Below are 16,821 nucleotides of genomic sequence, written 5' to 3' on the forward strand. Positions count from 1 at the left end.
CAATAATAGTCGAAATGTCATGCATTGTTTATTAAAAAATTGCGTTAAAGCAGAGTGATACAGATAGTGCGATAAGCAAAGAGTAGGACTATGTCCCTTCCAAGGGCAAGCTGAGGAATGATATTAAATTGAATATTTCACTCGTTACTGTAATCAACCTGGGAATTCCGTGGTATAACGTAGTTGTCTGCCTCCTTGGTTGCTGCATCATGTGTTCGGCAATAGTGCTGCAGGACAGTGTTTCCAGAGATTAAGGTCCTAAAAGAAAAAAGAAAAATAACCGAACGGGAAGTCCCTAGTGCGGTTTAGGCCGCGTCTTGGGCCGTGCCGCAGTTGTGCCCCCCTCCCCACCTGTGCCCATGGTATTTTTAATGCGTAATTATGTACGTGCGGCACGAGTTTCGTCGCTGGGCTGGGATTGGGGTGGCCGCCGTATTGCTATGCGAGCTCATATCGCGCCAGGTGGTCTATTTGCCGATTGCCCCGAGCGCGCTTGAAGGTGTCCAGGTTGTGAAGTGCCGAACTGGTTGATTGCCTTGAGAGGCTGCTTTGCATTTCTGCTGCGAGGGCTGCGGTGTGTTCCTCTGTTCGGAGAAAGCACTCTGTGTTTCCATTGACTGCAATAATTTCGCGAGGTCCTGGCATCTTGAGCTTGAGGTATGCATAATGCGGTACCGCATTGAATCTAGAAAATGCGGTTCGCCCGAGCAGCGCGTGATAACCACTTCAGAACGGGACTATATCAAAGATTAACTCTTCGCTTTGGAAGTTATCCGGGGATCCGAAGACCACTTCCAGTGTAATTGAGCCTGTGCAATGGGCCTCTACACCTGGAATGACGCCCTTAAAGGTCGTTTTGGTGGGTTTGATCCTTGAGGGGTCTATACCCATTTTGCGCACTGTGTCCTGATAAAGCAGGTTCAGGCTGCTGCCGCCGTCCATAAGGACTCGAGTGAGGTGAAATCCGTCGATGATTGGGTCTAGGACCAATGCGGCGAATCCGCCATGACGGATACTAGTGGGGTGGTCCCTGCGATCAAAGGTGATTGTACAGGCGGACCAAGGGTTGAACTTTGGGGCGACTGGCTCCAACGCATATACATCCCTGAGCGCACGCTTCCGCTCCCTCTTGGGGATGTGAGTTGCGTATATCATGTTCACCGTCCGCACTTGCGGGGGAAACCTCTTCTGTCCTGTAGTGTGCGACTACCAGGGCTCCTCCTCGTCATTGCTATGCGGCCCCTTGTCTTTGTTTTCGGCAATTAACTTGCCGGCCTGCTTGAACACCCAACAATCCCTGTTGGTATGATTGGCTGGCTTGTCTAGGGTGCCGTGTATTTGACACAAGCGATCGAGTATACGGTCCAAGCTGGATAGACCCGGCGTACTTTGTTTGAATGGCTTTTTTGCTGACCGGGTTTAGAGCCTTTGAATCCGGCATTGACTGCTGTATCCTCAGTATTTTTGCTGTTAATGTGGCGCTTATGCTTGTTGCGACGTGACCTGCTATTGCCGTCCTTGGTATCTGAGGTACCATGGTTCTTTGATATGTTATTACTGCGAGCCAGCCAGCTGTCTTCTCCCGCACAGAAGCGGGTCATGAGCATCGTGAGAGCTGCCATAGATTTCGGCTTTTCCTGACCAAGGTGCCGGGCTAGCCACTCGTCTCGGATGTTGTGCTTGAAAGCCGCTAAGGCCTCTGCATCCGGACAGTCGATGATATGATTTTTCTTTGTAAAGAACCGAGTCCAGAATTGCCTGGCCGACTCTTCTGGCTGCTGAATTATGTGGCTCAAGTCATCGGCGTCTGGTGGTCGCACATAAGTGCCCTGAAAGTTGTCGAGGAATGCGGCTTCCAGATCTTCCCAACAGCTAATGGAGTCCGCTGGCATGCTGTTAAGCCAATGCCGCGCTGGTCCTTTGAGCTTTAGTGGGAGGTATTTGATGGCGTGTAAGTCATTGCCGCGGGCCATGTGGATGTGGAGGAGGAAATCCCCAATCCATACCGCGGGATCTGTTGTGCCGTCGTATGATTCAATATTTACAGGTTTGAACCTTCTGGGAATTGATGTTCCATTACTTCGTCTGTGAAACATAAGGGGTGTGCGGCGCCTCTATATTGGGCTATATCGCGATGCAACTTGAATGGGTCTTGCCCGCTGTGGTCGGCCCAGCCGGATTTGCTTTTACTGCATCCGGCGTGACATTTATTGTCTCGCAGAGTGGTGCACCGTCGTGATCCGTAGATCGATCTTGCATGCTTTGCTTTGTCCTCTAATATGTCTCGCAGGTCTGGCGTATCTCCCCATGCCTTTTTATTTGAATGGCGTCAGGGTGGAGGCTGAGCTTTTGGCTGGAATGCCTCTCTATCGCGGCCACGAGGTGGCCGATCAGCCGTATCATACGCTTCTTCCTCCAGTCAGGGTAGTAACTTGCAATTTGGGTAATTCTTGGAGGGGCGCTCAAGTTTATATTCCTCGGCCGCGAGGACTTCAGTCCATCTGTCAGCTAGCAGATCTTGATCAGTTTGAAGCTGCTGCTGCTTTTTCTTCAGGCTATTTGCCATGGCCATGAGCCGGCGCTTGAAGTGCTCTTGTTCGACGGGATCCTCTGGTACGGCGAATTCATCGTCGTTGAGGCTTGCCTCGTCATCGGAGGGGGGGTATGTGATTGTCATCCTCCTCCTCTCCATCTGCCGCTCTCTCAGGAGAGCTGGTTCCTCCATCCTCCTGCTCTAAATCTTGCTAGAGGGGTTTGTTGTTGTCTTCGGCACTATCCGGAGTGTTATTATCTCCTGTGTCGGTATCACCACTTTTGCTTTGGCAGGACTTAGAGCGGCGCCGCTGACGTCGGCGTTTGGGTTGCTTCTTGGAGGGGTCATCCTCCGCTATCCCGTCGTCGTTGCCTTCTTTGGGTGTATCCACCATGTATATGTCATATGACGAGGTGGCTTTCCAATGCCCTATAGGTCCTGGTTCATGTTCGTCTCCTACATCATCGTCCATACAGTCGATGTCTTCGGAGTCGAAGTCGAGCATGTCGGTTAAATCACCGACAGTGCCTATGAAGTGGGTGGTGGGTGGGCATCGAATTTCTTCGTCGTCCGCATCCCAATCCTATTGGCCATAATCCGGCCAGGGCTCTCCTGACAAAGAGAGAGACCTTAGTGAATTCAGAATGTCGCCGAAGGGCGAGTGCTGAAAGATATCCATGGCGGTGAATTCCATGATCGGTGCCCAATCGGATTCGATTGGCAGGGGCACGGATGGTTCGGAGTCCGGAAAAGAGTCCGACACCTTGGAGTCACGGGCTGCGCAGAGGGTTAGGCTGGTGTTCGGCTCGATCACCATTGAGACTGCAGCCCCTGAGGCGGTGTCTAACCACCCGTCCTCGACTGGCGCAGTTAGCTTCGAGCTAAGGGTCGGAGCTGATGCGGGCGCAGCCTCTGGGGTACTGTTCGGCGACAGAGCTAGGTCATACCCATCGTGACAGTGCGGCGCACCCGGCTGTGGCTTGAATCTGTCGAAGATCAAGTCTCCGCGGATGTCGGCCGTGTAGTTCAAACTTCCAAATCTGACCTGATGGCCAGGGGCGTAGCTTTCAATCTGCTCCAGATGGCTAAGGGAATTAGCCCACAGTGAAAAGCCGCCAAATACGAAGGTCTGTCCGGGGAGAAAAGTCTCACCCTGGACCGCATCGCTATCGATGATAGTAGGAGCCATCAAGCCTAACGGCGACGACACAGAGGAACTCTCAATGAAAGCACCAATGTCGGTGTCAAAACCGGCGGATCTCGGGTAGGGGGTCCCGAACTGTGCGTCTAGGCCAGATGGTAACAGGAGGCAGGGGACACGATGTTTTACCCAGGTTCGGGCCCTCTTGATGGAGGTAAAACCCTATGTCCTGCTTGATTGATATTGATAATATGGGTAGTACAAGAGTAGATCTACCACGAGATCAGAGAGGCTAAACCCTAGAAGCTAGCCTATGGTATGATTGTATGTTGTCGTTGTTGTCCTACGGACTAAAACCCTTCGGTTTTATATAGACACCGGAGAGGGTTAGGGTTACACAAGGTCGGTTACCAAGGAGGAGATATCCATATCCGTATTGCCTAGCTTGCCTTCCACGCCAAGTAGAGTCCCATCCGGACACGAGATGAAGTCTTCAATCTTGTATCTTCATAGTCTAACAGTCCGGCCAATGGAGATAGTCTGGCTATCCGGAGACCCCCTAATCCAGGACTCCCTCAGTCATCATGTAGAAGATGTCGGACATGATGATCAGGAAGATCAAGATGAAGGGCATGATCATGAAGATGAAGATGCCGGAGCAGATGACGTTGGACCATCGATGGGCTGGGTACAGGACCCTTGTTGGGGATATTACTATTGGACGTAAACCGGCCAGGAATAGCCGGGTTAACTCTATGAAGATAGAAGCCCACAAAGACGTGAGGATGGTGGTACTTTATGAAGGCCCAAGGCCCAAAGGCGGGTTAAGGCCTATAGATGTAAACCGACTCTCTCGTGTAACTTGTATTGTAAGTTAGAAGGAATAGAGACCGAGCCGGACACATTTATGATCCGGCCTCGGGACTCTGTAAACCGGCAGGTGTCAACCTATGTATATAAAGGGACGACCCGGCATCGGTTTAGGGACAACAGACAACAACTCGAGAGCCAGGCAAAGCGGATTCGCTCCCTAGTCATCAAAACCCTAGCAATATCAACACAACTAGACGTAGGCTTTTACCTTCATCGAAGGGGCCGAACTAGTATAAGAACCCTCGTGTCCCTTGTTCGGTTTAACCCCTTTAAGCTAACCCGTAGCGATGGCTCCAGGACTAAGTCCTTTCACGAGGACATCTTCCGTGACAAAACCACGACAGTTGGCGCCCACCGTGGGGCTATCGCACGATGGTTTCGAGTTCTTGAAGGGCAGCTTCGAAGGACTCAAGGGATACGCTGTGGGCCGGATGACTAAGAGTCGTCGCGGCAAGCTCTACATCGACGACGCAGGATGGGGTCCCGAGGCCAGTTGAAGAATACGGGTACCGGGTCCCCTTTGGTGGAATTCACGTCTTCATCGGCAAGATCGGTGAATCGGGCCCTGAGCCAGACACCTGCACCAACATCATCGAGACGGCTCAGCGTGCAAGCCCTGCCCAGGTTCAGCCCGTAGCAAGGCATGTTTTTGTAGGTGTCATCCACGGAGCAGAGTATGAGGATGGACCGGCGTCTGATGGAGAAACCCTTATCCGTTCCGATGATGAGTCTTCAAGCGGAGAGACCGAGTCGCTGTATCAGCTGCAGGACGGCCGGTTTAGTGGAGGTTCCGATGCCAACACTATTTCGGACCCCCTTGATCTGCCAAGCCGGGTCGCGGTCTTCATGGCCGGTACACAACCAGCACAACACTCTTCTACCACCGCGGCAATGCTCTCTGGTTCAGCAACAGCAACGCCAGCAGGAGCAGGGGGCTCGGCACCGCCTCTGGCTCAGGTTTTGTCTGATTTGTTCGATGCCTTGGCAACGTTGCTGGCAGCAGAGGTGGAGGCAGCAAACTGGGATCAGCACAACGTAGAGATTGCAAAGGTGAAGGATCAGATAGCTTAGGCTAAGGCGGACCCGGCAGCAGAGAAAGCCAGGATGGCTACAGAACGGGCCGAGTTAGAAGCTCAGGCCTACTGGCTTAGGCTGGATCAGAGTGCTTCAGATGATGTCATGAGGAGGAGATACCGGTCGCACGTCCCACTGGGCTATGAACCAAGAAGTCTCTTCAACACACCAGGAGCAGGAACCAGTAACCAGCCGGTGGTAAACCGGACGGAGGGGCCGGGAATAGGAGCGTCGGTTCAGCTGCGCACGATGAACCCGCCTCGTCCGAACAACATTGTGCCACAGTATGTTCCAATGCCCCGGGGGCATTAATCCAACCCGTTGGACAATATTGTGGCCGCCGCTTCACAATTGGCAGCCCTCCCAATTGACTGCGAGTCACCAGTGGTGATTGAGACACGGCGGGCCAGAGAGTTCCTTCAAACAGCTTTAAACCAGCAGCAGGCTTATTCGCATAGTCGCGAGACGATTCATTCCACCCCCCCGCCCAAGTCGGAGCTACAGCAGGCACGTTGAGGATGAACCGGCTGTGTCAAGCAGTGCACGTCACCATAACTCGCCGCGAGGGCATAACCCAGCAGGTGGTGGTGCTAATGCACAGGATGTGGTGGATCATGGTTGTGCACGTCGAGAAGCCGAGTTAGCACCTCAGCACGCAGCTCGTCAACCTACTCCGGTTCATCCTACCGCTTTAGTGGAGCCAGGCGTGGTCTTCAGTTCTTTAGGGGTGTCGTGTCTTACGCCCGCTTTGCGTAATGTACGACTGCCCAAGGATTTTAAAGGCCCTCGTAAGGTGCCCAATTACACCGCCAATTTGCAACCAGAGTCATGGGTTGAGAGTTATGAGATGGCAATGGAGATGCTGGACGTGGATGAAGCGGTGTGTGCTAAGTATTTCACCATGATGTTGGAAGGAACGACCCGTACCTGGTTAAAGAGCCTACCAACTAACTCCATTGCTCATGGGCCGAGTTGAAGAGCCGGTTTATCCAGAATTTCAAGGATACATGTAAGCAGTCCATGTCAATTGTGGACCTAGCCGCTTGTGTTCAGGAAGAGGGGGAGTCTACGACCCATTGGGTGAAGCGAGTCTCAGCCATTTTACATTCATCAGACCGCATCAACGTGGATACAGCAGTTTTGACGTTGGAAGGCAATTGCCTGTTTACGCCGTTAAAACTCAAGTTGGGAAGGCTCAAACATCACTGCAATGACATGTCAACGCTTATGGCCGCTTTGGTTAAATATGCCGATTCAGATAGTACCAAGGACCCTGAGTCTGAGGATGACAAATCGAGGAAGGGGAAAAAGAACGGCAATACCAAGGGGCAGCAGCACAATACGGCAGGTCATGGGAATAATGGTAAGCGCAAGGCAGACAATAGTTTGGACTTTGTGGCTAACACCAATGCCCACCTCAGAGGGGCGGAGGGTCAGGCCCCAATCTGGAGCGCCTGTTAAATCAACCTTGTCCAAAGCACGGATCGAAGGAGAAGCCAGCTTCACATCTTTGGAAAGATTGTTTCATCATGCGAGAGTTCAAAAATTCCAATATGTTTCAGTACGACAATGGCCCGCCCGACAGTTCAGGAGGCGGTTTTCATGGACCGAGTTACGGAGGTGGAAGCTCCAGTTCGGGATTCCAAGGCCATCAGACCGGACATGGTAATCAAGGTAATCAGGGCAATCAGGGAGGTTATAACCATCAGGGGAATCAGCAGCAACAGTCGGGTTATTAGAGCAATCCGAAGCAGTTGAATAGTGGGCAGTATCATGTCTTCACCACTAGCTTGTGTAAGAGTGATCAGAAGCTTCACAAGAGGGCCATGAACTCTATTGACCCGGCAGTGCCTCAGTATTTGCGCTGGTCTGAGCAACCAATTTTATGGAGTCGAGAGGATCACCCACCCCGGGTTGATAATCCGGGTCATCTAGCCTTAGTGGTGGCACCTCAAGTTGGGGGGTATAAGTTCACCATGGTGCTTATGGATGGAGGAAGTAGTATCAATATCCTTTACTATGATACATTCCGTCGTCTGGGATTGACAGATAAGAATCTTAAACCGTCGAACACCATTTTTCATGGTGTGGTGCCTGGTAAGTCTGTGTATCTAGTGGGCAAGATAGCCCTAGAGGTGGCTTTTGGAGATGATCATGACTCAAGGTCAGAAATGTTGACTTTTGAGGTGGTGAAAATCAAGAGTCCGTATCATGCCCTGTTTGGATGGCCGGCTTATGCCAAGTTCATGGCGAGACTGTGTTATGTTTATCTACAGCTTAAGATGCCGGGTCATAAAGGGACCATCACAGTACATGGGAGTAGGAAGATTGCTTTGGAATGTGAAGAGGGTGATGCGGCTTATGCTGAGTCGGTTTGTGCTACAGATGAAAGCACAAGTGCTCCCTAGGTGGTTTTGATAATTGATGACAACATATCTCTTGTTGGACTAACATTTCTATCTAGCATGTTTCAGATAAGTTCAACAATGGAGTGGCATGGACTAAAGGTTGTGGGAACTCCTTCAAGATGCTAAGGACAAAGGATTGGCTAAAGCTTAAAGCTCAAGACTCCTCATTTTACATTTTAGTAATCCAAGATCACATTGAGTCCATAGGAAAAGCCAATACTATCAAGGAGGGATGAGGTGTTGCTTAATGAGCCTCTTGCTTCATGTGCTTAATGATATGCTCCAAAATCCTCAGCTACTTTCCCACTTCCACATATGACCTAAACCCTAAGCCACACTCGGTCCTACCGATTCTTCCTATCCGGCACCACCGAGTTTCACTTTTCATAAGCCACTGCCAAACACTAATCAGTTCGGTCTCACCGACGGGATCTCGGTCTCACCGAGATGGGCTTGCAAACTCTCTGTTACCCATTGCAATATTCTCGGTCCCACCAAGATATGCAATCGGTCCCACCGAGTTTGCTTGACCAAATCTCAGTTTCACTTATTACCCAATTCGGTCCCACCGAGTTTGAGTAATCGGTCAAACTGAGTTTTGGATTTACCCTAACCCTAGCACATCGGTCCCACCGAGTTGATCCAGTCGGTCCCACCGAAATCTCTAACAGTCACTAGGTTTACCTTTTCGGTCCGACCGAGTTTGTTGATTTGATCCCACCGAGATTGGAAAACTGTGTGTAACGGTTGGATTTTGTGTGGAGGCTATATATACCCCTCCACCTCCTCTTCATTCGTGGAGAGAGCCATCAGACTAAGCCTACACTTCCAGCATCCTATCTCTGAGAGAGAACTACCTACTCATGTGTTGAGGCCAAGATATTCCATTCCTACCATATGAATCTTGATCTCTAGCCTTCCCCAAGTTGCTTTCCACTCAAACCCTCTTTCCATCAGATCCAAATCCTATGAGAGAGAGTTGAGTGTTGGGGAGACTATCATTTGAAGCACAAGAGCAAGGAGTTCATTACCTACACACCATTTGTTACTTCTTGGAGAGTGGTGTCTCCTAGATTGGCTAGGTGTCACTTGGGAGCCTCCGACAAGATTGTGGAGTTGAACCAAGGAGTTTGTAAGGGCAAGGAGATCGCCTACTTCATGAAGATCTACCGCTAGTGAGGCAAGTCCTGTGTGGGCGATGGCCATGGTGGGATAGACAAGGTTGCTTCTTCGTGGACCCTTTGTGGGTGGTTGCTTCTTCGTGGACCCTTCGTGGGTGGAGCCCTGTGTGGACTCGCGCAACCGTTACCCTTGGGTGGAGCCCTGTGTGGACTCGCGCAACCATTACCCTTCGTGGGTTGAAGTCTCCATCAACGTGGATGTAGGATAGCACCACCTATCCGAACCACGGGAAAAACATCCGTGTCTCCAATTGCGTTTGAATTCTCCAAACCCTTCCCCTTACATTCTTGCAAGTTTCATGCTTTACATTCCGCTGCTCATATACTCTTTGCATGCTTGCTTGATATGTATTGTGTATGTTGAAATTGTGCCTAAAACTCCACTCAAACCAAAAAGGCATAAAAATTGCAACTTTAGCACTAAGTGTCTAATCACCCCCCTCTAGACACATCTACTTCTAGATCCTACAACAGAGGAGCTGAAGTTTTATAAAGACAAGGTTGATCCGGCAGACATGACTTCTTTGAAAAAACCAACTATGGAGCATGATCCGGCGTTAAAGTTTAAATCGGCTACAGACACTAAGATGGTTGATTTTGTTCCTGGCGATTCATCCAAGCAGTTAAGCATCAGCGCTAACCTGGATCCCGGATAGGAAAGCACGCTCATCGAGTTCATCCGTGAGAATCGGGACATCTTTGCATGGAAGCCTTCTAACATTGCAGGTGTACCGAGGGAACTCGCTAAGCACACACTTAATATAGATCCTAAGTTTAAACCGGTCAGGCAGTTTCTCCACCGTTTAATGAAGAAAGGCGTAAGGCTATTGGTGAGGAGGTAGCTCGGCTGTTGGCCGCAGGATTTATCGTGGAGGTCTTTCACCCGGAGTGGATGGCTAATCCGGCGCTGGTTCTTAAGAAAAATGGCACTTGGCGTATGTGTGTGGACTACGCAGACTTGAACAAGGCTTGTCCAGCTGATCCCTTTGCCCTCCCTCGTATTGACCAGATTATTGATGCTACGGCAAGTTGTGACCGTTTGTGTTTTCTGGATGCTTATTCTGGTTATCATCAGATCAAAATGGCAGTTAAGGACCAGGAGAAGAAAACTTTTATAACTCCCTTTGGAGCCTTCTGCTATGTCTCTATGCCCTTTGGGCTCAAGAGTGCCAGGTGACTTATCAGCGATGTGCTCAGAATTGTCTTCATAAGCAGATTGGGTGCAATGTTCATGCAAATGTTGATGATATTGTGGTCAAGTCTAGGAAGGAGAAAACATTGATAGATGACTTGAGAGGGACTTTTGACAACCTACGGGTTTATAAGATGATGCTTAATCCGGACAAATGTGTTTTTGGTGTTCCGGCAGGCAAGCTCTTGGGTTTTCTGGTGTCTAACAGGGGCATTGAGGCTAATTCGGAGAAGATCACAGCTATCACCTCTCTGGCTAAACCGGCATGTATCAATGACGTTCAGCGTCTGGCGGGCCGGATTGCGGCTTTGAGACGGTTTATCAGTCGTCTCAGGGAGAAGGCTATCCCTTTATATCAGATGCTAAAGAAAACAGATGACTTTGTCCGGAGCGATGCGGCTGATAAAGCGTTTGAGAATTTTAAGAGACAGTTAGCTGAACCGCCAGTCCTTGCGGCTTCGGTCGATAAAGAGCCCTTATTGCTATATGTGGCCGCTAATGCCCGGGCTGTTAGTGTGGCTATTGTCATGGAGCACAAGGAGGCTGGAAAGGAGTATCCAGTTCAACAACCGGTTTATTATATCAGTGAGGTGCTTATCGAATCAAAGCAGAGGTATCTGCATTGGCAAAAGCTGGTGTATGGGGTTTTTATGGCAAGCCAGAAGCTCAAGCATTATTTTTAGGGTCATCCTATCACAGTGGTCAGTTCATCCCCTCTGGGAGATATCATTCAAAACAGAGAAGCAACTGGCCGGATTGCCAAGTGGGCTATTGAGCTTGGACCTCACGGGCTCAGATATACACCTCACACAGCGATCAAATCTCAAGCACTCGTGGCCTTCATCAATGATTGGACAGAGTTGCAGGCATTGGAGGAAAAGCCAGACAACACTTATTGGACTATTCACTTTGACGGGTCCAGGCAATTGGAGGGCTCGGGGGCTGGAGTCATATTAACTTCCCCACGAGGTGACAAGTTTTGTTATGTTCTCCGCTTAATGTTCCCTTGCACTAACAATGCAGCTGAGTATGAGGCTTTAATCCATGGTCTGTGGATGTCTATGGAGATGAACTTAAGCCGCATTAGGTGCTTCTGTGACTCGGACCTAGTGGCTCAGCAGGTATCTGGCACTTGGGATTCTAAGGATCCACTCATGGCTGCATATCGACGGGAGGTGGACATAGTGGCTGGTCATTTCAAAGGTTATTAAGTTGACAATATAGACTGGCAAAAGAATGAAGCGGCAGACGCTTTAAGTCATCTAGGCTCTCAGCGTAAACCAGTGCCACCTAATGTCTTCCTCGACGTACTTCATAATCTGTCGGTCAAGATACCAACATAGGAGGAGTTGGCTATTCCTGACCCGGAGGCCCAGTTGGTGGCGGCGTTGCATGTTATACTGGATTGGACAGTCCCGTACCTGGCTTACATGAACCAGGGCGAGTTACCGGAGGATGAAACCTTGGCCTGACAGATAATCCGGCATTCCAAGTCAATGACCATTATCAATGGGGAGTTACATCGTTACAACGTCACAGGAGCAATTCAGCGTTGTGTGTCTCCTCAAGAGGGTTGTGAGATTTTGCGAGAAATCCACGAAGGAGATTGTGGTCACCACACCGGTTCAAAATCCTTGGTTTCTAAAGCTTTTCGTCACGGCTTCTACTGATTGACGACACATGCTGATGCTGAGGATTTAGTAAAGAGGTGTGACGGTTGTCAGAAATTTGTACACCGTGCTCATGTTCCGGCTCAGGAGTTGAGAATGATTCCAATCACTTGGCCATTTGCAACTTGGGGGCTCGATATGGTTGGACCCTTTAAGAGATCCAAGGACAAAAAGACCCACCTATTAGTAGCGGTTGACAAGTTTACCAAGTGGGTAGAGGCAGAGCCAGTCAGTAAGTGTGATGCAGCCACGACGGTTCAATTCATCAAAAAGGTGATATTCCGGTTTGGCTTTCCACACAACATTATAACTGATAACGGTACTAATCTGTCAAAGGGTGATATGGAGGAATTTTGTCAACGTGAGCACATCCGGCTTGATGTAGCATCAGTAGATCACCCCCAGTCCAATGGTCAAGCAGAAAGGGCAAATCAAGAAATTTTGAGAGGTATTAAACCTCAGCTTATGGTTCGTTTAAAGCGGACGCCGGGTTGTTGGGTGGAGGAGCTACCTTCTATGCTATGGAGTATCAACACCACACCAAACAAATCTACGGGTTACACACCTTTCTTCATGGTTTATGGAGAAGAGGCGGTTCTCCCTAGTGATATCCGTCATGACTCGCCCCGTGTGGCAGCTTACGTTGAAGCAGAAAATGAGAAGGCACGTCAGGACTCACTGGACCTATTAGATGAGGAGCGTGATCTTGCAGCGGCACGATCGGCGATTTATCAACAAGATCTCCGACGTTATCATAGCCGTCGGGTTAAGACCAGAACTTTTCCAGAGGGTGATCTGGTGCTTCGGCTCATCCAGGATCAGACTGATATGCACAAATTATCCCCACCTTGGGAAGGACCTTTTGTGGTCAGCAAAAACCTGCACAATGGGTCATACTACCTTATCGATGTTCGAGAGCACAAAGACTCACGCAAATTGGAGGAGACCCAGCGGCCATGGAATATAGCTCTTCTTCGACCTTACTATACTTGAGCCACAGGCTCTTCTTATGTACATACTTATGACAATGTATATATTATATAATAAACCGGAGCCTCAGCTAAAGCGGGGTCTCTGTTTCTTTTTTACATCATGTGTGGTTCCATGGGGGTTTTACTTACAAAGCGGAGTTCTATTAACCCGGCCTATAAAGCCACACAGATATAAAGGAAGTCACTAGGGGGCTTGGTCGTATTCGAACCATAGCTACACCTCTTGATCGGTTTAAAACCAAAAAGGGAAATCACTAGGGGGCTTGGTTGTATTTACACCATGGCTACACCTTTTGATAGGCTTAAAGCCAAAAGGAAATTATGTGGAACCAAAGAGAGTTTGTTGCATAAGGCACAACTCAAACATGGGTCACCACTGAGCATTGCTCAAATATTACTTGGGGGCTCCTTGCTTCTCAAAGAACAACGAGCTTGCACCCTTTTAGTAGGCTATCAAGCCAGGCTTGGAAGCCAGGTGTATTCACCTAAAACCCCGGGTTATCCTGCCTATTTAAGTAAGCCACTCCGTCCAGGTAAACCTGGTATGACCCATCAAACGTTTGACAAGTCAATCTCATAGACCCTGAATTTGTCAAAGTTAAAACGGTGATTGGTTAAAGATTGAGGTCCATCTTAAAAGGCTTTGCAAAATGGTTTAACTCAGCGGCCTGGCAGCCCATGAAAAGCCTTGCATATTTCTTTTGGATTTGCTATTTTTAAACATCTTTTGATAAGGGATTTATGAATATTTTCTGATAAACTAGTGTTTATTATAACCCGGCGTGGCTTTCAACACTCAGTTGTCAGTACATGATCAGTTTTAAACCGGCAGTAAGTTGCTCCGGTCTGGTTTTGACTAGAGGTCACTAGCATTATATGAACAAACCGGCGGTTATCATACCCCGGTATGGTTTTTTATATGAACCAGCAAGAGGGAAAGGAGTCATCAATACTCCAGATTGGTGTTTTCACCCTTACTATACCAATAGTTGGTAAGCCAACAAGATATATTACAGATATCATCTATTTATATCTGGTTATTACAATCTTGGTTCTCTATACAAGTTATGTATATATTTTTTGGGCATAATGACCCGTCAAGTGGTAAACCACTAGGACACTTTCAAGTTTTTATATGCAGGAACAAAAGCCATAATGAACTCTGCATATAATAGCTCCCAAAGGCATGGAAAGTTCTTAGTAACAAGCCAAACAAACATGCTCGATGGCATGATAGATAAAGTATTCACGCTATCCTATTACAAAGCGCTTTAAGCAAGCCCAAATTGAATAATTGTTTTAAAAGGAGTAGCAGACTGCAACTGATAAACCGGCCTCCGGTTTATGATTCCTCATCTGGACGGCTTGAAGATTGAGGGTCATCTTGAGCGGTCGCATTATCCTCATCCCTACCCAGTCGCTGGAAATCAATCGTTGACCAATCGATTCCAGTTAAGGCTTGAAAAATGGCTTCTTCATGAATAAGGTTGGAAGGGTCAATGTCAGGAGCGTAAGTATGCTTACGGATTAGCAGAACAAGATCTTCTACATTGTGAATCAGTGCGGGCTGTCTTTTCCCCTCAAAATCGTACACCGGATGGAAATGAGACAGATCTGTGTCATCCGACAATTTTCTTGCTATCGACCGCATATCCTTTGTCAGCCTTCGGAGATCGTCATTATTGAAATCTGAACCGTCTTCCTTCACACCAGGATAGCCTTTGACGATATCTGTCGGTTCAAGATCTGGAATCCACACCTTGGCCCGGATTAGCGCGGTCAGTGCACCTGACCTTGTGGCTAATCTCTTCAGTTCATCCAACCGGGCAGGCAGCATGGCCAGCTTCTCGATGGTTTCTTTTATCAGCGTTGGAGGAGGCTTGTTATAAGCTGCCGTGCAAATCACCTGCTAGGATCCAGAATACAGCTGTTCTATCAAAGTATAGGCCGCTTTAAGCTTCATCCGCACGTCGGAGCCCAGATGAGTAATGCGGGTCCCTGTCATGGTAAATCATCAGTAAACCAGTCAGTGATAAGATATTATGAATTAGAAAAACTTCATGAGAGGGTACTCACTAAACACAGCAGAAGTCATAGCATTAATCTGCCACTTTAAGCCGGTCAGTTCTTCAAACACCGGCTTTAGGGCCGCTTCTGCATCTTCGGCCTTCTTTGTTAAACCGGCCTTTTCTGTCTCCCAGTCTGCGCATTCTTTGTTAAAGGTTTCTTTCAGTTTTTCCATGGATGCTAAGGCATTTGTCAACTCTTCCTTAGCCTTGGAAGCCTCTGCTTGCTGGGATTTGACGTTCTCCTGAAGGTCGGCGGTTTGAGCATCCTTCTTACTCAGTTCGGCCTACAAGAACAAGATAAGTCATCAATGAGATATTCATGTTTGAAGTACCAAGTGTATAACAAGTTATACATTTTGTACTTGGGGGATAATGCCTATTAGCTCTATCATCAGAAATTTTTGCAAGTCCCAAGTACAATGCACGCATTATCCTTGACACTTGGGGGCTAATGTACATCTGTTCAAAGTTGACGTATTGATTCAAGACCCGGTTTACCTTGGAAAGATAAACCGGCCCTTGGGGGCTACACAGATGAAAACTACAGGAATACAACAATTACGTACTGGTTTATTTCACATGATTACTTGACATATGGAGGATAAGCATGCAATGATTGAGATATTACAAAGTCCCGATTTATGTTTGCTATCATAAAACCGGCCCTTGGGGGCTACTAGAGTTGGTATTTATAATTGGACTTAAGAAAGGAAAAGGTATGTCAAGACCTCATAGCGTTCCTTCATTAGATTCACCAAACCGGCTTCATAATCACGGTTTGCGTGGAGACGGTTTAGGAAACCAGAGTGGAGTTCTTGAGCACTAAGATGGGCATAACTGGATAAAGCAGTGCTCCATTTGCCTTTCTCCATAGCAGCACGCTCTTCCTTGGCACTATGTTTTGCCAAAATAAAAGGATGGTCAGGAGAGGTGTGACCAACACCAGTAATGATAACGTCGCCTTCTTTGTCTCCAGCAGCCTTTTCTGGAGTTGATGGAGTGTCAGTAGTTTTCACTAGACTAGAAGGTCTGTCATCAGTCTGGATTGGATTTGCCGGTTCATCATCTGGCACAGCAGTATCAACTTCTACTTGTTCATCACTATTATGATCTTGAGGGGGTGGTCCATCAAATGTGGCCTCAGTATTCGGACCCTCCGGTTCAGCCGTTTGCTCCGGTTCAATAACCACCTGGTCTTCGGGTGGATTATTCACCCGAGCCTTTTTACTGGGTCTGGCTTTGGCTCTAAATGGAACAAGATGCAAAGGTTATCATAGCATATAAAGTATGAAACATCAAAATAAGGGGGTGAAGTACTTACCCAACTACGATTTTGAGAGGAGGGAGTTGGGTCGCTGTTGACTCGCCAGAGGATGAAGGAGGTGTCACCTGATAATTCGAATCAGACGAATTAAGAGGTTGTCAGAATTAGCCTACCTTGGGATAAGAAGTGTCAGAAGTGGGTGAGACCTCAGATCGACATTTTTGAACCGGGGTGTCCGGTAAACCAGCCGAAGTGGCCTTTTGACCGCTGTGCCAGGTTGTGCGGCGAGCCTCGTGCTGTTGTTTCTTCAAAATAAATGTTGGATCCAAGTGAGCAAGGGGATGAGAAAAAGCTTACTTTCCGGATTGCTTGACGGATTTTTTGTGTTGGTAGAGAGTCTGAACCGGAGGAAGGGATAATTACC

Source organism: Triticum aestivum, chromosome 3A (assembly GCF_018294505.1).
Source record: "Triticum aestivum cultivar Chinese Spring chromosome 3A, IWGSC CS RefSeq v2.1, whole genome shotgun sequence".
Taxonomy (NCBI): domain Eukaryota; kingdom Viridiplantae; phylum Streptophyta; class Magnoliopsida; order Poales; family Poaceae; genus Triticum; species Triticum aestivum.